This window comes from Taudactylus pleione, unplaced genomic scaffold, assembly GCF_031769625.1.
Source record: "Taudactylus pleione unplaced genomic scaffold, aTauple2 ptg000114l, whole genome shotgun sequence".
NCBI lineage: Eukaryota > Metazoa > Chordata > Amphibia > Anura > Myobatrachidae > Taudactylus > Taudactylus pleione.
In genome coordinates, this window is record NW_028284516.1 from 19794998 (window position 1) to 19820664 (window position 25667).

Sequence of the window (25667 nt, forward strand, 5' to 3'; positions counted from 1 at the left end):
AGTTACCACAGTAGCAGAGACTAGGGATGTGCAAGCTGGGATTAGTTCGGATTTTCCCGCCAAGATAAAAATTTTCCTGCCAAAATCGGGTCTCAGAAAGAGGCAAACCGTCATCTTTCATGGACAAACATCATCTTTCATGGACTTTTGTCCAGGACAGCCCCTGTAAAAATTATTTTAATGAAGGGCAGCGTACAACCTACAGGACAGCCCCTGTAAAAAAATATTTTGATGAAGGGCAGCGTACAACCCACAGGAAAGCCCCTGTAAAAATTAATTTGATGAAGGGCAGCGTACAGCCCACAGGACAGCCCGTGTAAAATTAGTTTTATGAAGGGCAGCGTACAACCCCTGTAAAAATTATTTTGATGAAGGGCAGCGTACAACCCACAGGACAGCACCAGTAAAAAATTATTTTGTTGAAGGGCAGCGTATAACCCACAGGACAGCCCCTGTAAAAATTATTTGTATGAGCATACCCCTACAGCAGACAGGGCACCCTGTAAAAATTATTGGTATGAGCGTACCCCTACTGCAGACAGGACACCCCTGTAAAAAATATTTGTATGAGCGTACCCCTACTGCAGACAGAACAGCCCCTGTAAAAATTATTTGTATGAGCGTACCCCTACAGCAGACAGGGCACCCCCTGGACAACACAGCACTACAGCCAGCCAGCCCCTATGGACAGGACAACAGCCAGCCAATATATGGACAAGGACAACAGTAGCCAGCCAGCCCAGCTTTTCACACTGGGGGTGGGTGAAGAGAGCACCCCTGAAGGACAAAGCACCCCCTGAACAACACAGCACTACAGCAAGCCAACCCCTATGGACAGGACAACAGCCAGCCCCTATATGGACAAGGACAACAGTAGCCAGCCAGCACCTATGTATTGTATATGGACAACAGTAGCCAGCCAGCACCTATGTATTGTATATGGACAACAGTAGCCAGCCAGCCCCTATGGTCAGCGTCAGCAACAGGTCCCTCCCTCCCTCTTCACAGTAGCCAGCCAGCACCTATGTATTGTATATGGACAACAGTAGCCAGCCAGCCCCTATGGTCAGCGTCAGCAACAGCTCCCTCCCTCCCTCTTCACAGTAGCCAGCCAGCAGTACTTTATTATTTTTTATTTTTATAACTAGTCTAAGTTTAACACACAACACTGAGCTCCCAGTTCTCTCCTTACTCTGCACACACCAGAGCCGGAATGAAAAATGACGGCGATCATGGGACCTTTATAGAATTCAAAACCCACGAGAATCCGACGGCAGGATGATGACATATTGCCTCGATTTCAGATCCAAGCCAGACAGGAAAACCCGAACCAGACTCGGTTCCCGGCTCAGATCGGGGGGCTCGAGGTGGTTCGGATTTCGGAAATTCGAACCCACTCATCCCTAATGTGTACTGCTACATCTTAGAGGTGTGCCATAAAATTGATTTACATCCAAATGGAAATGAGACCCAAATCAGTTAATAAGATTTAGTGTACTTGTTGATGAAAACACACTGATATTTTTTTTAGAAATGCATGTAGCCATAGGAATCATTCTGATTTATAACCAATGCAGGGAAATGATACATTTGAATGTATACACTATATCTCTGTTATTTATATTTATAACCGCTTCATAATGTGGGTAAGGTGCAATCAGGGAGATGGCTAGACTCTTCAGGGAGTCAGGGAGATTGCTGCTATTTCAGGGAGTCTCCCTGACAAGCAGGGAGAGTTGGTAAGTCTAATTTGAAGTAGAGATGTGTGCAGACGCCCGTGTTTTGGTTCTAATTCATCATTGTGGTTTGCTTTAGGCAAAACTATTCCTGAGTGTTTTCGTTCGGATTTGGGTTCAGTTGAGTGTTGGATTTCATAAAAATCGATAAAAACTGCTAATATCATGTCCTGTTTACATGTGAATCCGAAACCGGAGACCGTTTTATTAATCCGAGTTTCTAACTGACAGCAGACCTGAGCCAGGACTCTGTTCTACTCGGATCCCCAAAGTGATTCTGAACTGGTACTCGATTCGATTCAGCACCTTTAAGATCAGATGTGTTCGTATTTCACAAAAACCAAACTGCACATATCTACTTTTAAATACCCCCAAGCAGTATAACTGCATCCCTTATATTTTTACATTGGCATGCTATTATAAGAAGGAGTTCTGAAGTGGTACTTTAAGCCAAGCTGTCAGTTATGTCATTCTCCTCTTTTGTGGGGTAATCTGTTATGTGACTGAGGGGCCTATTCATTAAACCTAAAAATTCTCTGGAGATAATTAGCTCTAGAACTCTCATGGAGTTCTAGCTAATTATAGGTGGAATTCATCATTCCTCCTCTCCATAAGTATCTATTCTGAAAAGCTGTCATTTTTGCGATGACAGCTTTTCGGGAAATAGATACTTTTCCCTGCCTACACTACCTTATCGCATCTGGAAACAGTGCTGCGCATGCGCTGTTACATCTGTAAAACCAGCGCATGCGCAGCACTGCCTACTGATGCGTTAGGTTTGTATACTGTATATACCATATTGACCAACTATTGTATCATGTATAGGACTATTTGTACACAACCAAAATCCAAAATAGCTTGGACATTATTGGGTATGGCAGAGAATATTGAATCATTGTTTATACTAGAGTTGACCAAATTACCTTATGATCTGGCTGTTCGATGGCCATGTTGAATTACCAGATAACAACTATTGTCTGACCCTTGAAAATTAAGTATCCAACTCGCCGCGAGTTGCGGTGATGAATACATAATTACCAGAGCAATTCAATATTGCTTCGGTGTGGGGGTAGCCAGAATGTTGGTAAGTATGCAGCTACTCCATAAAGCAGCTCTCTCCGTGATCCCCTAACAATGCTACTTCAGTAGCAGTGTTACTTACTGGACTGTGGCGGCATTCTGTGCAAGCGTGACCTGTGGAGGCGGCGGAGGGATCCACTAGGATGCCTCTTCACAACCCCGAAACTCTTTCTCATAGTAAGGATCAGTGCCCTTGGAATCAGCGCCATCTGAAGAGGCTTTGTTTCTTTGAAGCAAATGCTGAATATTAGGAGGCCCTATTGGGTCCCCAATAATAAAACGTCCTGTTACATAAAACATGGGGAAAAGTGTAATGAGCCCATTAATGATGACGAATAGGCTCCCAAGGGTTTGAATGTTAATTTAAGGCAGATACAGTAGATAAAACTTTTTTTCCTGAACAAATGTTTCAAAATACCATAATGGGGGAATTCAATTAGCCGCTGTAATTTACAACTGGCTAATTGATCCCCCGGGGCTATCCAATTAGCCTCGGCATCATTTTGCAGCACTACACTTAACGCGTATATCTTTTCAAGTCTGAGCAAACCCAAAAAGATAAATGCGATAATTAGCCTGTTATCGGGGTGCAAACATTGGGTTAACGCATAGGTCCGGAAACCCAGATTCTGTGTGTTAACGCCCAATAACAGAAGATTGAACGGGCGAGAAAAAAGGGTTGTAATTGAATTGCACAGGGCGTTAAAGCCCGAGGTTACCACTTTTTTTCACCCCCGATAAATTATTGGGGCTAATTGAGTCCCTCCCCTTATTCATTTACTAAATATACTCATAGTGAATAAAACAATTTCATTTAGAATGTTACAATTAATATAATTACCATAAACTGTACAGGCTGAATGACTTGTAGAACAAGTGAAAAGTCTGAACGGACCATAGAGTAATCAAATTTTGTTACATTCTAAAAATTTTAATAGTAAACTATTAATAGAGCAAATATGGAGTTCATGCAGTTATTGGTCATATACTATATTTACACATCTATACCTATACACCCCACTACCTTTCTGTTATGTTCTGGGTTGTTTGTGGACCCGGGGTGGTAGCAGGAGCGATCACAGAAGCGGGTTTGAATATAAAATTAGGTTTTGTAATACGTGCTTGAGTAGACATAAAATATGGCAGTAAATAAAAGTCCAGGTATATATAAACGTGCACTAGAGTTCTGTGATGGGAGTAATGGTTTTTTGTCCAAGTAGAAACAATTAGAACTGTCCAGGTGTGCAGGTAGTGAGACTGGAATAATCAACCAGGTGTGCAGGTAGTGAGACTGGAATAATCAACCAGGTATGCAGGTAGTGATGCAGGAAAATAAAGCCAGGTATACAGGTAGTGAACTAAGGCAAATGAGCAGGATGTCAGCAGGCTCAGGCACTCAGATATGGGCAAGGGTGGTGGAGGAAGCGGGGTAGTCCACTGGAAGCTAGGAGCTGACAGGCAGACTGGCAGACAGCGAATATCACAGTAACAGGATAAGCACAGAGAACTCCCTCTCAGCTAGGCTGAGATACACGTTGCACTGGCAAAGAAGGAAGGCCCTGAACCTTCCTAAATACCCCATGCTGTGCTGTTACTGGCCGGAGGGAACATGCGACTCACCAGGATTGGCCAGCCACATAACATGGCCAGAAGGCAAATGGCGGCGCCCATGCCAAACGGAACAGAGATGCCGCCAGGCCTTACCAGCGCAGAGTGACACAGGCCTGCACAACAACGCGCGCAGCCAAAGCCCCCCGCCAGACACCAGCTCCGCCACCAGACAGCCCGCGCCACAACGACCTCACAGGTAACACCCGCCTAGCGCCATGCTGAAATACCCTGGCCGTGACACTTTCTGAATAGTAAAATATTAATATCCTTATCTAGTGTAAAATGGTCATGTCAGCATGGTGCACTAGAAGTCCTGGACATGTCCTAATAACTGAGAGAGAACTATTGATGGTATTAAAATCTAATATTTTAATAACTTCTTATTGCAATTTACTTTTAGTTGGGATATGGGTACAGTTCCACAATTATAATGCTACTTTAATATGATTTCATTTAATAATCTTTTTACAGTATGTAATATTATATCCATGCATACATGATCCTCATCTTTCATAAAGCAGGTACAAGTAATACAATCACAGATCCAACTGCTACTTTCATTCTCCTCCTTGTATTTCAATAATAAATTGAAACAGGAAAAAAAAGCAAATTAATTTGTTAATGAAAAAGTTGATATGCATGTAATACAATTGTCATAAACTACATATTTTCTATATGTCTGATAATTGTATTGTTATCAAAATGCATGTTTGCTACAAAGTTGTGTCAGTGACCTTTGTCTGTTCATTGTCAGTGTTTTAGGCAGAAACATTTCCAGTGGCAATACCGGCAGAGGTGTAATGAGATTAGATTAAAGAATAGATCCATCTGAATCTGAACATTTTAAGTTCTAATTCCCTAAGGTCTAGACTTTCCCATACTGGTCCTATGGTACTTTGATCCTCTCTTATACTGTTGTTATATTTAACAACCGTACAAGAGCAGCTTTGCTAGTTCTTCCCTATAAATTTCCCATCTGCATGACTCAGATGTTCACTATGGAATGGGCATGGACCACAATTCAGCCTGGTTGAATCAGACAAGCAAGTATGGTAGTGATTGTATCTGCATAGATGCATAGTTATTAAACTTATATATAATATATATAGGTCAGACTTTACTTACATGCTATGTGACTGCCCGATCTGCATCGATGTTACCGATGTTTATGCTGTTGTACATCGCCAGTGGGATATGAGAAGGCAGCAGCGGGCTCGGCTGTGCGTTGATAGGTATTAGCATATTTTAGCAACTGTGATCCGTGAGAGAATGCAGTTGCGGTTGCCTTACCGTCAATCTCTGAATCAGGCCCTTTGTACAGTACTGTGGACTATTTGTTGCACCATTTAAGTAAAGGATAACAATAGCTAGGGAACGTGGTGCTGGAACATTGAAGTCGGTGTTGGTAAATGACACATCATATGACTGTGGTTGTCATTGTAGTCTCTAACACTTTAGCATACTTATCAAAATCTGTCTGGGTTTTTAACCATCGGGATGCTGCTGCCTGTATACCTAACCCCTCTGACCAATTGCTTCTCATGTGTACTAGTTAGTATGTTCTAGAGTTAGCTCAGAACAGCTAATATTACATTAGTGTCATTGGTGGGATCATCATAATTGGAGTTGTACTTATTCAACAGCCATGTTGTCTTATCATGCTTCAGATGTTGGGCATGTTATATAAATACAGAATTATAGAGATTGTATGTCAATTACAGGCATTGGGTTGTGTGTATGTTATAGGAAAACATAGGTATATTGAAGCTGAAGAATATGCTAAATCAACTTTTCCCCCACAAGAGAACAAAAAAGCCAGATTGGAAAATACACAAAAATAATTTAATTGAGAATACTTAGATGACCGACAAAATGACATAGATTCTGGTTCAGGCTAGGTAGAGCGGTTTGGTTTGGCTCGGATTTTCCAGTCAAGTTCGGATCTCAGTACGTGGCAAAATGTTATCTTTCACGGATATCTGTGCTGAAAAGTCTGTGACAGATGACGTTTTACCTTGTTCTGAGATCTGAACTTGGCGGGAAGATCTGAAACAAAATCGAACCGCTCATCTCTAGTTCAGGGGAAAAACTGAAATAGCTTTTCCGATTGCAGTTGTCATATTCTAGAACACTCAAGTGACAGTCACATTTTATTGCTCTGCCTACCTTCTTTTTATTTTCTTATTAAATCAGATCTATTTTCTATTTATTTATTACATATCTGTAAACCTCCTAATGGCTGATGAGTGTTTTGTGTGTGCATCACCTGAATAATTATCTAAATTTTTACACAGAAATATAGTTTGACGGAAAGGTCAGCTATTTATTCTTATTAATATAATATTACTGTATGGTGGCAAAGAAAGAATTTACAGTTATTAAAGCAAACCTAAACTTATTAAACCTAAAACAACAACAAATGCATTAGGGCTGCGCCTGCCCTGGGTGCCTTTATAAACAAACAAAATGGAATCCAACTTGATCTTCCAACAAGATAACAAAAGCCCACCGAGGAATGTGGTGTGCTGTACTCAGTAGGGTGATATGGCCTTTAGAACAGAAATAAGGAAAGTAAGTGCACCCAAACAAATTAATCACACCCAAAGTAGTTGATCTGCCATTCATTCCTACCACAGCAAGGTTCAGCATTCAGAACCACAGCACCGCCACCATATACCAACCTGAAATACCAAATATACCTTAGAAATGTCTCTAAACAACCCCTTTGGTCCTATAAAGATGTTTGTGGCTACAGTAAAATAAAATCAGAGAGGGAACATCAAAACTACCATTAACCTGAAACTAACATGGGAACCCGGAACTAACTTTCTTCAGTGCTTCATCAATGGCCATTAAATCCCGGCTACTCAAACAAGCCTTAGGAGCGATACACAACCAGATAATGGTACAAACAGGCCAAGCATCCTTCATGAGATTGAAATCACAAGCAATAGCTAACCTCAGATCTAATGACATTGCGTGCCCAGGTCAATACCACCAAGATGAAAAACTAAAACACACAGTAAATCAAAATGGATCACTGAGAAAAACAGACGGCGCCCCCATGTCAGACCCCTGACACCTATCCAACTGACATGACCTGAGCCAGCAAACACAGATGTGTTGGATGCCACAGCAGACTAGATGCCCAAAAGATATAAGAATGAACAAGAATCCAAATGTTTTTGTCACCTAAAAAGAATAATTAGATTAATGATACATTTTTTTAATGGAGCTGAGCAAAACAACAATGTGAACAGAAGGAAAGGAGGTGGGTAAATTGGTGGGGGAGACAAGGAAAGTTTACCAACACTCAGTGAGTGGCAAAATAAATAAACCTGCTGAGGTAATGCTTTCTCTATTTTTGTAGGCCGAATTAAGTCCATCTAGACAGGTAAAAATGAAAATCTCTCTAGATCCCTTTGCTGAAAGTGGCAATTATTACTCAAGAAGGAAAGACATGGAAGACAAAAACAATACAAATAATGACACCACAATGATTCAAAACCGTAAATACCCACAATAATACTACTTAATATGAAATGGCTTTTATATATTGCAGATAACTAGCTAATTCCATTTACCTAACTCTTTAATCAGATACCAAAAACCCTCAACAGCTGCCATTTGCGTTGCTTTTGTGGCTATGTTAATTTTGAAGACACAGATCCATTACAGATATTTTGGGGGTATGAATGTCATAAATTAATGTGGGAAACAAATTATAATTCCTGGTTATACAGTAGTTTTGAGAGTGTTATCAAATTAGTTTTTAATTATAATTAGTTATTAGAGAGAATAGTATATCTGCTCCAGTATTAGATAACAAAAACCCTCAGTGCTATGGAAAATATAAAATAGTATTAAAGTGGATTCCCAATAGACAGTGGGAATGGAGGGGAAAGTGTTGCTGAGGTTGAGAAGCTAAAATGAATGGTTGGATAGCAAGGGCGTCAGAACCGTAAGGGGGGGGGCAAGGGGCGGCTGGCCCCTACAAACATTTAAAAGGCACGAGGGAGACTGGTGCAGTAGCCAAGGATGGCGGGGACTGGGGCTCTGACAGCTGCTCCTCCACCTCCCCTGTGCACTCTGCAGTATCCATGATCCCAATGCCTGTGGCGGACCCGAGCTCCCTCACTAAGGGCAGGAGCAGCAACTGCCTCTGCCCAATCAGATTGCAGTGTCAGTGATTATGGCGGATAGCTGCGGCAATAACAGGCAGAGTGTTATATTGGGCTGCTGGGACTGGAGGTGGCTTTGCATCACTGGGTGTGGGATTGCATCATGACACGGGCACAACGCAACAGGTAAATGGGGGGAGTGGGGGGCATCGGAACAATTTTATTGCCCCCCCAACATAAAATCATTCTCACAGTCCTGTTGGATAGGTAGCAAGTGAACTAGGAATTAAATATTATTAAGGTCAATGAAGAGAAGCTATGCAGAAGGGGGTTATCAACCATGTCAAAAGCAACAAATAAAGTCAGAAAGACAAGTACTGTATAGAGAAGTAATTCTTAGACTGTTGTGAGGGTCGTTGTGTTGATTGGGAACAATTCACTTAGGTAGTTTGGACAAAAGGGGGAGGAGAACAATCAGATGGTACTTGGAGAGAGAGGTGAGGTGTAGAGATGGTTTCTTTTAGGATTACAGTAGCACATGTTTAACTAACCATGGTACTGTGTCAGTTTAGTAAGAGACAGATTGAGGAGATGAGCTAGAGAAAGACATACAGTGGGTAAGTGAAGTTGGGAGGGAATAGAGTAAAGGGGATGATGAGAAGAGTGCAGAGATTTTATCCTCTGCAGGCAAGTTGTCAGGTAACCAGGCTATCTGGAAAGGAAAGGGTTAATGGCCAGAGAGCAAGTAAACACACAGCAATGGTGTCAAACAATACCTTAAACTTTATTAGGCATGTCAAGAATTTATATACAGTAGCTTCTTCATAGTTATCTTATCATTTCTAATCATGCGTACTAACGATTTGATTAAGTCATGTACACACTGGGAGCTATTACTTGTATCAGCAGCAGGGGGCAGAATTGTATTATTAATAAGCAAATACTAGTATTATAAATTCTTTAATACATAATTAAGAGATTCTTCTCATTTATTTCTATGAACCCAGATGCGAATTTGCATTCCAAAATTGTTGACACTTCTCCACCAGTTCTCACAATAGATGCATAGAACTTCTTATCAACAGGTGCACTTTCCTGTCTAAGCATAAATTTGAACAAACCAATATCCAGAGTTTAACTTTGTAACACAGGAGAGTTCATGATGTGGTTAAAGTGTGGATTAGGAAGTTTAAGAGATGGTGGACAAGGTGTGGAGTGTCTGGTATTAATAGATAGGAAGATGTAGTATTAGAAGTGTAGAGGCCAAGGTTATGAAAGGAGAGATGGAATAGAGGCGTTAGAAGGCCAGGACAAGTAAGTGTCAATAATGGTGTGGATATGAGAACCCAAAGAAGGAAGTAAGCAAAATAATAGACATTGGGGTTGTCACCTAGTATGAGATTGGGTAGGTCAAAATATAGAAAATAATTTCTGCAAGCTTGTTAAATAACTCCAAACCTGTTTCTGGGGAGGGTGGTAAATAGAGAAAAAGGCAGAGCAGATAGAATAGATGGACGGTGTGGAAATGAAGGAGAGTGGGTACCAGGGCTATGACTTGGAAACTGTGGCATGGAGAAAGTAGGACGCCTGTCTGGCAGTGTGGCTGAGAGAGATTCCCCACAGGAAAGAGCTGCATGTGGTTTAGTGTCAGAAGAGGAAAGCCAGGTTTCTGTGTTGGCTAGTAGGTTGAGCGATTTGGAAATTAAAGGAAAATGGACAGATGCAAGTCAGATGCGAGTAGACTCTGGCACTCTGCCAAAGTGTACTGTACTTCAGTGGGTCTCAGGAAACATGGTGCCAATGGTATATTGCTGGTGTTTTCTGTACTTCAAACCTCTGGGAACATGGTGCCCATGATATATTCCCGGTGTTTTCTGTACTGCAAATCTCTGGGGAAATGGCGGCCGTGCTATTTTTTCGGTAATTTGCGCAGTGCTGACATAGGACTCCAGAGAGGTAAGTATACTAAATGGCTGCCCGTATAGTCATGTCAGCAAATAGTAAGTGTCAAGGCTGTATCAGAGCAGTTTTGCACCGTGGTCCAGCCACACGCTCCATGCACATGCACATATGACATTACAGGAGGTGGAATCCTAAGGACGTGCTGGGTGGGTCTCTAGGCTGCAGTGTGCCATTCCTGGCAACCTAAAGGCCAAAGCCGGCACAGATTGTACACCCCTAGTTACAGCCCTAGTAAATGTTGTGAAATGTAAAAGTAGTCACACTAGGGGGGAGATATACTAAGCTCTGGAAAGTGATACATTGGAAAGTTATAAACTACCAGTCACTTAGCTCCTTTCTGTCATGTTTTCTGGCTTAGTACATCTGCCCCTAAATATGAATTAATACTAATATCATAAACCAACTGCACAATAAATGATAGATGTCTGTGATGGCCTGGCCTCTTTACTGTAATGTGACCAGTCATCATGGACTACTTCAACCTTTCTGTAGCCTGGCACATTCCCACGCCGGTCAAGAGATCAGGAGCACTTGCACTTTATCAGTATTCCAGCTATACAATAATTCATGTGGCCATTTACGGTACTGCACACAGAGAAATGCCTTCCAATAATTTCCCAGTGATATAGATTACATATTGTTTATATTGAAAAAAAAATGCTAGATTAGTATGTGCTTGTCATCTATTTTACAACTATTAAAACTACTGTATCATCACGTGCTCCACAAAATAAGAACTACAAGGCCACATTCCTTAAAATGTTGCAATGTCTGTATATGGGAGAACATACAAAAAAAGAATTACAGATGCACAACTCCAACATTACTCATTATGTATAATACATTTTGCAATAGCATTTTGCAAATAATAAGAGGTTTTAGCATAATCATGGCCATGGTTATGGGCCCACCCACCGCGCCCAGGTAACCTCTGAGGGTGGGTCCCTAACCTACTGGGGTTGAAATCCAGAGCGCAGGACACCCCCAAACCAGCCCCGCTGAGCCACCCCAGGGCATCACTCCAATAAGGAAAGGTGAAGTGTAAAAAAGTAGGATAGATAAGAGCAGCAGCTGCTGCATGTAGGGAGATGAGAAATAAAGATGTGAAAATAATACATATATATCAAACAAACAATGAAAGTGCTAAAAGTGAAAGAAAGGAAAAATGTGTATAGAATGCGATGCCCTGAAGCAGCCCAACCAAATCAATCCAGGGGACCCACACCCCAAAAATCAACCCTTAGCTGCACTGCAGTATAAACATTTTTAGGACTTACCTAGATTGTGCCTCTTGTTAAAGTGCAGTCAAAATGCCAGATCCCTGCTTAAAACCAATTAGGGACAGGTGGGAGTTGGGAGCAAAGCAATAAAAAGCAAATTACTTTGCACCTTGGCAAAACCACTGCAGGTGGGGCAGGCTTAGAGGTTTAGATGTGGGTCCAGACTCAAATCTAAATTACAGTGTAAAAAGAAAGCTGTCCAGCATTTGTAGGCTACATGCAGAAGCAGCCAATATTTACCCTGCATGTAAAACATTATACATGCGTTTCAACCCCTTGCAATGTAACATGGTTTGTTTCTGATACAAAGAGGGGAATTCAATTAGAGGCGAAAAGCCCTTTTCGCCTGTTTTTAGCAAAAATTTTGCCTAAAAACGTTTCGCCTAATTCAATTCCAGGACAATTCGCCTAAGCGGAAACTCGATGCATTGAATACGGCAATAAAGATTCTCCAATCAATAGCAGGTGAAAAGAAGTGCAAAATCTTTATTTTGGGGTGCAAACGTGGGGAAACAACTCAGAACCCTTGGGACAGCCCCCCAAAAGACAAATCTGCAAAAAAAACAAAACCTAACAACACATAGGCAAACGCAGGGGGGTTCCGTCTGCCTGGAAACCCCCCTCCCCAGCCCACACCATGATCACAATATAAATAGTAATATAATAGAATGTTACTAGCGCTGCATGTTCTTCTCAGTATCATAAATGAAATAAATAGCACAACCTGTGAATCTTTTAACATGTATCAGCCAGCAATAAATACATCTGTGCACCAATTAGGGGATTTGGAAAACATGCACTGTTAGGGATGCACTGCTAAAGAGCTCAATATTTACATATATGTCCAGAGCAGTGCTAGGTTCTTCTGCTGCTCCCATGCCCTGGAATGGTGCTCACATCTAAAATAAAAACATTCAGCTCAGGCAGGATGGTCCTACTGCCGCATTTAATGGCTTACTGTGATCTCTGGTCCTGTATATGCTGGAATTATGACACACAATACACTTTGTATGACGCATATTAAAGCTGGATAAGTGGTAATTATGCCCTCTTCATGGACTGGCCACACTCACTCTAATATCAAGCATTTGGAAACCGCCCTCTAGAAATCCTGCATTTGCCACTGCAACACCCCAAAAAAGACATGTAATTTTTGAGGTGAAAATGTAAAAATGGGGGGATAAACATAAAAAGCAGTGAAATAGACTTCTTGGGGGTCCCAAAGTATGGGTCAGGTGTTTTGGGGATTGCAGGTGCATGCAACAGGTGGATTTTTCAACTTTTTAAAAAAAGTTCACTTTAGAGACATAAAAATATGCTAGCACCCATTTTCAAGTACCCCAAATTTGACTGGACTACTTATTATCACCAAAAAAACCTGCTAAATTTTATTCTTCACCACTTATGCAAAGACGCTAATAGCAAGCAATTTGCACAACTTAAGTACCCCAAATAGCTTTATTAGGGCTATTAGTACACATCTATATTGATTTCCTATGCTAGTTTATCTTTATCTGGGGTACACTACAGACTGATTTCCCCAATTCTTTCAGTACTTTTCACCTGTTCCGCATTCGCCTATTTCCGTTTTCGTGCACGGAATGAATTCGCCACTGAAACAGGCGAATGAGGCGAAAAGTCGGACAGGCGAAAACTTTCTGACTTCTCACCTCTCATTGAATTCCCCTCAAAGTTACTTGCTTTTCTTCATTGGCCCATTATATCCATTCAGTTGAATTATTAGCACCCGTCAAATTTTTGTTTTTTTATCTTGAAAAATAAAACAATTAACAGCATAAAATCAAACTAGAGACGTGCAATTCGATACTAAACGAAACTGCAGAATATTGAAGTAACATTCAATTATTTGGAGCAGATTTTGTGAGCCATTTAAATTATTCCATATGTACAGTACACTCAGTGACATCTAATACACTGCATAAAACCCATTGCTAAGCTTAGCAAATGTACATACTGAGCGTAATAATAGATGTTTTCTTACTTATGCACAGTTCAGCAGTACCTAGGAAGCACAGCATATACTGTAGGTAAATACTTTGAGACAATTGAATAATGTGAATGCATTGCTTGTGTCATTTTGCCTTTCTTGAGGTAGCTGAAATGAGGAAAATGGCTTACAGATTTCGCTGTGTATGGAGTTTGAAAGTAACAACTGAAAAATGATGTTCATAATCTGAATTGCAATGAAACCAATTATCTGTACTGTGGCTGCTCGCAGGGGAATTCTCCTAAAGGTTTAGTATTTCTTAAAAGAAATTAAAAACAGCTGTAAAAATACCATAAAACAAAAAATAGCAGCTGCAAAAGAGATTAACATTCCTAAATTTCATTTGAACCTGATACGTTCTTTTTCCAACAGCAACATACATATTTTTATATAGATATTATTTATGAAATTATACAGCGTAGGTTGCCTCTTTAAATAATGCTCATCAATTAATTTAACACCATTTCCTTCATTATTCCTGTCTTCAGTTTGATAGGAAAAGAGTTAAAATAATTAGTTTTAATGAGACCCTTTATAGATTTAATAAGAGTAGTAATTCGGACATGTAATAATTACAGCACCTCTTTTATTTGATGCCGTCAGAAGCTTTTTCTATTCCGAGCATTGTTCAGTGTTTTAAAACCTTCGTCTACTTTTTTTTTTTCCCTTTCGATCTAGCAGTAGGGCACAAGTGAAACAGCCTCTAATCCATTTCATAAGTCTATTAAAGCTGGTACAATACATAAAACAGAGCTGGAGGTGGTGACAATATAAAACAGTGTGTTTTGTCATGTTGGTTGAAACATATGGCAGCCAGTTTCTCAAGAGCTGATCCAGATGGCGACCACTAATCGATTCTTTATGTCGGGTAAGCGGCTGTTTACTCTTTCTCTTTCAAAGCACTGCTGCGTAGTAAATGTACAAATAATGTAATGACCCATGTATGTTCAGCTAATCGGAGTAAACTTTCAAACAGAAAACGGTTAATGTGGCAGCTGCACAAAGGGAAAAGAAATATAAGAACTGACAAGAAGATTTGATCATCTTTGGGAGGCAAAGAAACCGTAATTATTTTGTTAGTCGTTCACACAGCAGCGAACATTGCAATAAGGGAGATTCCCGAACTACTGTCCATTACCCGGCCTACTTTCCCAAGTAATGCTTTTGTTTTTTCAGGACAGATCAATTCAAAGACAAATCAAACCCATAATTAAAATAAAAAAAATTCAATTTAGGTTTTGTTTTCCTGTTATATAGAGCTGATTGTTATGTACGTTATTGTTCTGTAAATACTCAATCCCCACATTCTCTAAATTGGTACTATGTTTATGGCACTCAGTACCCTTTCAGCAACATTAAAGCAATATGGTAGGCACTCAAATCCAAGCTGCCATTCATAATGTAATCACATGGTGATGCAATAAGGTCATGCTGCCTCCCTTCTATCAGTCTGTGCTACAGTCAAGAGAAATGTAAAAAAAATGAATTGCTGCTTTTTGCAGTGATGTAAAAAAGACAAATGAGAGAGAGAGAAATCAAAGCACTGAAAAGCTAACCTGATAATTGGACCATTTTTGCCATCCCCATAGAGCTCAATGGGGATGGTGATACATGTGCCAGCGATTGCACTGTTGTCACATGTCACATGTAATGTATTAGGCAAAAGAAAAAATAAACCATTTTCACCGGAGTTCAGGCTTAACACAGATCCTAAATAGAACCCATAACAATGAAGCTAGGCTTTCTGTCACCTGGGCAAGGACTCCTACAAGTGGCCCTGCATTTCTTTATGTAGGTTGGGCCCAACACAAATGTAGGTAGGGTTCGAAAGCAGTTAGTACAAGCCACAATACAATACAGAGAGCATCACAGATCCTTCCATACAGTACAGATAGCTTTGCATTGACCGCGATACAACACAGACAGCATCCCAGCAACCACTATACAGCACAGACAGCATCCCACTACCATACAACACAGACAGTGTCCCAGTGACCACCATACAGAACAGACTGTGCCCAAGCAAGAACCATACAGCACAGACAGCATCCCAGTGAGAACCATACAGCACAGACAGGAACCCAGTAACTGCCATACACTATATTGAGCATCCCAGTGACTGCATTACAGGACATTGAGCATCTCAGTGACCGACATTGGATATATTTTCCTCAAGCATATACCCTACTAATGTCAAACATTGCTTAAAAAAAGACATGGAAATAAAAATGAATATACAGTATGTGCTTTCTTAATGAATGTATAGTGCAACACATCTTATTTTTGGGCCTCAAAATTGGTAGTAATTGTAATTACAGTTCAACAACACCTAGATGCAGGGGAAATACACACATTTCAATCCTCACTATCAGTAATACTATTTACAAGAGGTAGGCAACGTGTACCTCTAGCTGTTCTGGAACTTTATGTTTAATCATGCCTTGTTTGCCTTATTATCTGCTGTTGCAATGCATTATGCCTAGGTCTACTACATGAGTATATTCCTGAAAGTTTATGATTTACCAAAAACACATACACATGTGGAATACCAAGCCACATCCAGCTGTACATATTGCTGTATAAATAATTTGCCATATTTGCTGCCAACATGGTTTCATTTTAAAATCCCCTTTTACAGTTATGCTTCTCTTTCCATTACCCAGGGCATGTGCCCTGGCCTCTAGCTTTTGCCATGCCCCATAATGTTTTGAAAGCCACTAATAAATCTATCAAATAATGGTACATCGCAGTTGGTCTGCTGCTGTTTTCTTGATGATTTCCTGTGGCAAAAGTGTGATTAGTACTGGATTTGTACGCCAAAGACTGATTGTACCCAAGGCAGCTGCCCAACAGTAAACCCAGCTCTGCCCAACTGTAAACCCTGCTCTGCCCAAAAAATATGTAGCTGATTAAAGGTCCACTGCAGAGCATAGTTCTGTCCAAATATATGGTTGTACTGGTGGATAAAACCTAAAAACAGCAATTAGCTTAAGGAGCAGGTTGAAGGCAAAATCTTTTATTTTTAAGACTTTAATAATGAAATAAATAAAATATTTCCACAATGACCAGTGGCTTCTCTAGTAGTACCTTTCCTATTTCTGTTGCCTTTGTCTCCCTGTTTCTGCCTCTGTCATTGCCCAAATGAAAGCTTTCTGTATACAGAGAAAAAAAACTATCTTTGAAACTTCTGCTCATTCTCCTTGTAAACAAGTTGTATAATTGGACTAAAGCCGCGTATCCACTAGACGATAAATTTTACGATTTTAACGATTTTGTTATCGTTCATCATCCGCAATATTGTCCAGTGGTTATGCTGTCAACGACAAGCGATGCACGCTCCTGCTCTACGTTGACTGCATCTTTCATTTTTTGTACTTGCAGGGCAACCTGACGATATAATCAGGTTCTGCAATACGGGGATGAGGGAGGGTGACTTTACTTAATATATCGTTCAGTGTGGGTGCTCAATATCAATAACGACATTAAGCACAGTACTGCCAGGGAAACACTAGACGATATCACTCATGAAGCATATCGTCTAGTGGATACCCGCCTTAAGACGGGTATCCACTGCAGAAGTGAACATAGGGTCCAAGTGGCATCAATACTGTCTTGAACTGTTTTTAAAGTTCATGAGCACCCTATTTGTGGCAGGGTGTATACATTGCCAGATATTTTATTTACCCTCATTGGCCATCGTCCTTCCCGGACCTTACCCCTATTTTTCTGAACACTGTCTTCTTGCCAAAGAAAGCCAAAGGGTCATACCTCATGTGCTATTGAGGCTCTTCCTTCTTTTTTCGGCTACCACAGAATAAGGATCAGGTATCCTGGAATGGCATTTTTACTGCAAATTTAATGCAATTACTTTATTGCTAGTATTTGGCAAATGTCCTTTTCTCTATTTTTTAGATTTTTTTTTTCTTTATTGGAGTATATGACTGGTGCATGGTATAACAAAAATCAAAGCCAGTACAAGTGGCATAATACAAAACAAATCACAAACTGAAACATGAAATGGTAAGACTGATACTATTATCATTGAATATAAAATAATTGAAGTATTACGAAGAGAGTGTTGTATGGTGACATTATCACAAGATCGGAGGCAGACAGAGACTGGGTATAAAACATAAAAATAAATAATAATAAAAAAAATAATATAGTTATTGGAGGGTCTTGTAGACAAACACGAGTTTAGTACCAGAGTGTAGAATGAAAACATTGCTTGAGACATTTCTTATAGATGTGGGTTGTAAATCTATAAAGCTTTCCCAAACCTCAAAACATTTTTGAGCATGTTTCCAACCAATCCATACACATAAAGAAGAACAGTTTTTCACATCCTTCTCTATCTCATAAGAGACCCTATAATTATTAATTACTGCAGTAGAAGCCAATACCTCCTTCTAAAGAAACATTTATTTGAATGAAAACCATCCATCCTTATTGCAGGAGTTTTTTACTTTTACAAAACGGCAAAATGTTTTGTTGGCCCATATAATCGTGTTGGAGACACAAATCGGGTAAAGTAATTGTGCTCTGTGGATGTTTTGTACTACAGTATCTGTCCTAAAATGCACCAGCTTTAGCGACTTTTCCTCTGTGTCAAAGTCAAATTTAAATCGATTATCAAAAATAACTGCAGAAGTGATAACTATAAACCTAATAAATTATTGAATAGTTTGACGTTTGAATAGAGCTGGACCTTGCGTTAATTGTAGGGGTGGTTTTTAGAGAGACACTGGGTCAGACTTGCACCTAAATTCGATGGTTTACGCACAATGCCGATGTTTTCCGATCGGCACATGTGCAGGATCTGTACTGTGGATGTGCCGATCTCTGTGTGCGACGATGGTCACAGCGCCCCCCTAAGCAGCATGATTGACATGCTGTGACTATTTCGGGGTAGGGCAGCAACAGTGAGTGTTTTACAAAACGGGGGCATGTTGCTCCCGTTTTGTAGGCATGCCACGCAGAGGAGTCCTGGCGGCCATTCTGCGTAAGCTTAGGTTTACTGAGGTGGTCAATGGTTGATTAGATTATACATCTTCAGACGCAGCACTCGGAGCTGCAATGCCAGCAGTGGGTGTCTTTTGCCTTCAGATGCCTCCTAGGACAATCCGTATTGTCGCATCGCCGCTGCATCCGAAAGTGCAGCAGTGATGCAAACAGCGTATAACATGACTAGGCCCAATATCAGCAATAATAGCTAGGAGAGAAACACTGGACAAATCCCAGTGCAAACTGAGTAGATTGTGATTGTGGAATGGTAATTAAAACAACTGCTAATAGTTACTTCTGACTCTTATTTTAAGATGTGTGTACAATCCTAAATCAACAGCTCTGTAAACTAAAAGCGTTTAGTTGCCTTCATTTTTGGTAGAGTTGATATCAACCTCATGAATTTCTAGTTGCCATTTCCTTTTGTAGCCCTAACTGCGTCTTTTGTTACACAGGATCGGATTTTGAATTAAAATAAGATGCGTGCATCACAGAAAATCAAATGAAAGGGACCGGTCTCTCGGGAAATGTGTAATCCTTTTTTTAAAGCCTAGCTCTCCACCAGCTTTTAACATATTCACAGCTTATAACAACATATGAAACGGTGTATGCTGTAACAAAATATCAGCCAGATCTGTCCTCCTCCTTAGCATGTTTATTTTATGACGTTTCATTTGAAATAAACCAGAAGTGTGATATGTGCATAGACTACATAGGTTCTGTTGAGCAGTAATTCAACAGAAGTACAAAACAGAGAAGCTGTATTTTTATTTCTCTTTCCCTCATATAAGCCAGTAAGGGCAAATGACAGCCATGCCTGATGGCAGATATCTTTTATGGTACAGCAGTGACATATTTTATGCATCACAATGAATGATCAAAGATGTCTCTAGAGTCACTCTGTCATGGAATTTTACCCCGTACCCTGTGCATTTCTTTAAACCAAGAAGAAGAAAAACTGAGAAGACTTAGCTTCCTCTGCCTTCTGATAACACAGAAAATGCAATATTTGAAGGTTGTGTTTTTCTTGTTTTTTTCCCCCCCAGATCTATACAGTGTTTATTTTGTCTTCTCCTTTTGTAATGCTGAACCCTAGATCAGCAGTTCACGGTAAACAGTACAGTGTACATGTGTTAGAATTGTTCAACCAGTCACTACAGTGTTTACACTCCTACTCTTGTGCTTGTGCAACTACAATCCTCAGAATGCTCAGTCATTCAAGCCAAAAGAGCATGCTGGGAAACCTTTCTCATCCCTCGTACTAATTACTGTAACTAATATTTATGTGTATTAGTCAGGTGGGAATGAATATCAGTAGTGAACAATATAAAAGAGTAACGTTAACCAATTAGCCATTAGATCTATCATCTACCCACAAAGATAGAAGTAATTAATTTAGATTGCATAGAATATTTTTTTTTTAATTCAGATTAATTACTTACATTTTACTGCACAATAGAATGTGATGCATTGCAAAGAGTCTTTAGGTTACATTCCCACTGGTTTTAAAACCGGGCATGTTACATGTGGGGTGGCCCTCCCAGCTGCCCGGATAGTAGGCAAGTCTCCCGGTTGGCATCTACCCCCTGCACCCCTTCCTCCTCACAACGGGAGGGAGCAATAATGCGATTTGCGCTGAATCGTGTCATTATGGCCCCACCCCCTGCTTCACAATGCCGGTAATCTCGGCCATGCCCCAGCTCCTCCCCTAATGCCGGGTAATGTCCCCGGCCACGCCCCAACTATGACGCACTGTGCCCCCCTCCCCCCGCTTTGCATTCTGACTACCCCATCCCGGAGGGGGAAACCAGAATGTTGGCAAGCATACTTTAATTCACGTTATATGCATATACAGATCTAGCCGTCCTCATTGTTGCCGTGATGCACGCGTACAGCGTCACGCATAGCGGAGCTCTCGCGGGCTGAGACTAGGCGTGCCCGGCGTTCTCCACATTGAAGTCTATGGCTTATGCACACACACGCTATAGAGGTAGACAGCGCTCGCATCGCGGCATAGATGAGCTTGGCTACATCTGTAAACTGATGTGATGAGAAAAATCATTGTACTTGACTGAGAACCATACTTTAGGGCCTGATTCAGAGATAAGAGGAAATCTGGAAAAGGAGCAATTTGCTCTTTGGCAAAACCATGTTGGTCTGCAGGTGGGGCTTATTTGCAGTAAGTTGTGCAGAGAGCTTTAAAGTTGGGAATGGGTATGTACATAGGCAAACGCAGGGGGGGGGGTTCCGTCTGCCTGGAAACCCTCCTCCACAGCCCACACCATGACCACAATAGAAATAGTAATAGAATATAATTTTACTAGTGCTGCATGTTCTTTTCAGTATCACAAATGAAATAGAAGATCCACAGGTGGTGCTAATTAACATGTGTCAGCCAGTAATAAATAACCTGTGCATCAAATAGGATATCTGGAAAACATGCACTGTTAGGGATGCACTGCTGTAGAGCCCAATATGTACATATTTGTCCAGGGCAGTGCTAGGTTCTTCTGCTGCACCCCCAGGCTCCCGGACTTGCTCCAATGCTCGGGAATGGTGCCCACATCTAATGGCTTACTGTGATTGCTGGTCCTGTATATGCTGGAATTATGACACACAATACACTTTGTATGATGCATATTAAAGCTGGATAAGTGCTAATTTTACTCTCTTCATGGACTGGCCACACTCACTCTAAAATCTGGCATTTGGAAACCCCCCTCTAGAAATCCTGCGTTTGCCACTGATGTATGTTCTAGCTTAGTTTTACATTTCAAAAACAAAGCTGCCCAGTATTTTTTCTCTATATGCATAGTAGTTAGTATTTTCCTGGATGCAGAATTATAAATGTATATGCACCCCTTGCATTGCAACATGGTTTGTTTCTGAAGCAAATTGGTCCTTGCTTGCTCCTTTTCTTTATTTGCTCTTAACTCTGAATCAGGCTTAAGTCCATTTAATATACATTCTACTTTGATATATTATTTTTAATGCTTCTCGTTCCACCCACGTGCATCTCATACACGTCAATGCAGTTGAAAGCTTACTTTCGGTTAAAAACATATTTTAAACCTTTTTCAACTGTCCCTGTGTACAGTACGTTGCCTTCTTTTGCATTGTTCAACATCATATCTACAAAAACTTGTAGTTTACTACCAGCTAGAATGTCTTTGGATGCCAGACAATACTATCAGGGATTCTGGTTCTTGTTACCTTGTTTTCTAAATGCACCGAGTCACCATACGTTTAATTTACGTTCCTCCAGACTGCAGCCAATGGAGATGTATTTAAGTGGACATACCGTAACCGCTTTCACAGGATGCTTTCAAACATATGGATTTTAAGGATGTCATTAATATAAATCATGCTATCTCAACTGGCAGGAATGTGTGAACCCATGTGGCTAAAGAACAATATATAAGTAATAGGCTATTGAAACAGGATGTTAGGAAAGCATAAAACAAATAATGAATAAGCTGTTAATACTCAGAAGATGAATTTTACAGGTCCTACTTCATCCAGTTCTATAAATGTTTCATATTCAATGTCTGAAAATGGAACTGCTGCAGTTTACAACAGGAAAACTGATGATGTCATCGGGCTGTATTGAGGCGGTTTGCCTGTACTTAAGTGCTTTTATTAAAGTTCATTGTAGCTTAACTCCCCCACTTTCATCAGCTTTGTGGCATGGCAGAACGCACAATACAAACGCCGGCCATGTACGTTTCTTACATGACTGTTATTGTACACAGGAAAACAAAAACTTGCACAAAGAAATGAATTTGAACGCTGTGTGAAGGTTATAGTGTGGTTTGTCCATAGGTTAAGGAAATCATAAATTATTTATTGCGAGAAGTACTTCCAGCCATTGTGTTTTTAATATTCCAATCATTTGCCCTTGTTCTGGATTTATAGTAAGCTTCAGATGTATAGTAAATAAAAAAATAATATTAATGCAAAGATGGCTACATATATACATTATGTTTAACATGGTATCAGTTCCACCGGTTACTGCATGGGTAGTAGAGATATTGGGGTCTATGTACTAAGCAGTGATACGTGACAGAGTGAAAAGTGATAAGGTGCCAGCCAATCAGCTTCCAACTGTCATCTCATAGGCTGTGATTGAAAAATGACAGTTGGGAGCTGATTGGCTGGCACTTATCACAGACTTATCACTTTTCACTCTGTCTCTTATCACTGCTTAGTACATAGACCCCTCAGTGGTGTATCTAAAATGGGTGCAGGATGTACAGTGCACACGGTACCCTGGGTAAAGCAGGCCCAGCACCTAGTACACACCACACATTGTGCCATTTTCCAAAAATGACACATGGAAGATGGTGCCACTGGCAGAAGTTGTGTGTGGGGTTATACTGCATGGAGGAAGGCGATGCAAACAGCACTCACCCCATTCCCGACATTAATACGTATTAGATTTTATCATGTAATAAGCACAATTTTCAGCCTCTTCATTTAAATATCAGAATGAATTTCTTTTTGTGCTGCTTTATACTACTCTGCATCGCTACTCACATGAGATCAGAATTTCTAAAAACTCATTAAACAGGTCAAAGTTTGAATTTGAATAGCCATAGAGCAGTGGTTACCAAACGTTCACCTTTAGGCTCTTTTTTCACAGCACCCCCTTAGGCCAAGGATGAGATTCAAGTTAGCAGCGAGGTTGCTTTGGAATACTATGTGCTAGAACAGTGCGGATTATCTGGCAGCAAAACCTCACAAGGCAAGGTTTTCCTTCTGTAATAACCTGCTATGTGCATGCAGGTGGAACATTGCGCTAAACTGAAACTTTCCCCAAAACATTTCCTGTTGTTGTACTTTAGGTTCAGTCATGTGATGTTGAGCACAGTTGATCTTCTGTTTGTCCATGTTACTTCTGATCAGCACCACCTGCACTGGTTTTGCCTCTCACATGGAAGAGAAGAGGAGAAAAGTAGAAGTCAAGGGGTATAAGATGACAGTGACAAAAATACACATACAGCTAGATGGAGTCAGAGAGATAAGGAAAACATGGTTATAGATGAAGAGATCAGAGACACAGACAGAGGATGGGACAAACATTGAGCAGTGTAGTTATCTAGGAAAAACAGAATTAGGATTTCCATTCGCTGTAAAATAAGAATGTTAGACTGTGAGGTGGTGAGGGAAATAGAAGAGAGTATACGGGTATGCCAATCCCACAAATGTATACTTAAATCATGAAGAGGTGCATTTGGCACAAATATTGGGGTCACATTCTTCTGGGTCAGTGACCTTTATGTGTGACATACACATTCACTGGACTATTCTTATTGTATCTCTATAAGAAATGACAAAGCTGGAAGTGGTGAAGAAAAATTGCTGATTTATTCAATTGTAGCTGATCTCCAATTCAAATGTAATCAGGTAGGAGAAGGGGGGACTCTCACAGGATATTGAAGACAACGATATACATATTTAGGAAAAACCAACCAACCAGAGTCAGAAAATAGAGACCTATTACTTGTGTGAGAAAGAAGATTCTTTGTTGGGGGCACTGTAAATTGTGAATTGATGTGTTGAAATGTAATTTTTATTAGTTTTGTTTTTATTACGGTAGTCCAGGTATATATTTTTGTACATTTCTTTTGAATGCCATATATTTTAAAAGTAATAAAAAAAATATATTTTAACTAGCACATTAATTCACAATTATCACAAAAGTTCAACAATTCAAATTAATAGATAAAATTGGGAACTTGATAAATATGAATAAAATAAACAAAGAAACAGACTAAAATATTAATAAATAAATAATCAGTTGCACCTGCTGATTGCTTGACACAATGTATAAGAACGGTGATGATTGTAACTCCTATAAATGTCCAATAATCATAGACTACTTTTGGTCAGATTATCCAATAATTACCGTTATATATAGAGTGCGTCAAGTAATCAGCAGATGTCTCATTGAACAGTTATGAGTAAAGAATTGTGTTTCTGGAGATGATTAGGAACAGTTGTATGCAAGAGCTTTTTTTGTAGTATTTTATATCCTGTTAATTGTTTTCTGGGGGTTTTTTTTTGTTCTTCCATTTATATTTATTTATATTTTTCTGTGTTTCTTGTTTTGGTCCTTTTCAGTTTTTAATTTAGTTGGTCAACTTATTTTTTATTCACATTAAGTTCCCAATTTGATCATTTCATTTGAATTGAAGATCAACTACAAATGAATAAATCGGCAACTTTTTTTTACCATTGTTTGTCATTTCTATAGCGATACAATATACAGTAGTTCATACACCAGTGAGTGCATTTTACACATACAGGTGGTACCTATGCTTGATCTGAGTCTGTGTTTTTATCTCTCACCCCAATTTTTGCACCTGATGTACCTCTTCGCAATGTGGAGGGGAGGCATGGAGGGTGGGCAAGGGCGCAGATGGGGGATACTACTTAAATAGATGTCTGCCGGGAGCCGTGACTTTGTGCAGGTCGCATAAAGTCACACAGAAGAAGTGGATGTCCAGACTGACCATGCGCGGCCATGTTGTCAAAAATGCTGGACCAAATCCGTTGTGCAGTATGGCATAGAAAATGACTACTCTCTTGCAGTTCAGGCAACCTGATTAAATTGAAACATAACATACTTTAAGGACCAAAGCACTTGGCAAGGAAGAGGATCAAATTTGAAAAACATTTTTCCAAGACTGATACATTGGGGGAACAAAAACTTAGTTTACACTAAAGTTTCTTCCAAGCTGCAATGTAAAGGCTAAATTATTAACACCAGTATAGCAGGTGTACTTTAATTCACGTCATGGGAAGGTAAGACAGGAATCAGTGTGACACTGTTGAAACCCCACAGGGAGGTACCACAGAAGGG

The 25667-nt window shown here is 40.1% G+C and overlaps 1 protein-coding gene across 4 annotated transcripts in view; it reads left to right on the forward strand.

The window, feature by feature from the left end:
- LOC148524991 (uncharacterized) overlaps nt 1–25667 on the forward strand; it is a 465228-nt gene that overhangs the window by 380203 nt on the left and 59358 nt on the right. The gene's annotated exons all lie outside the window — the stretch shown is intronic.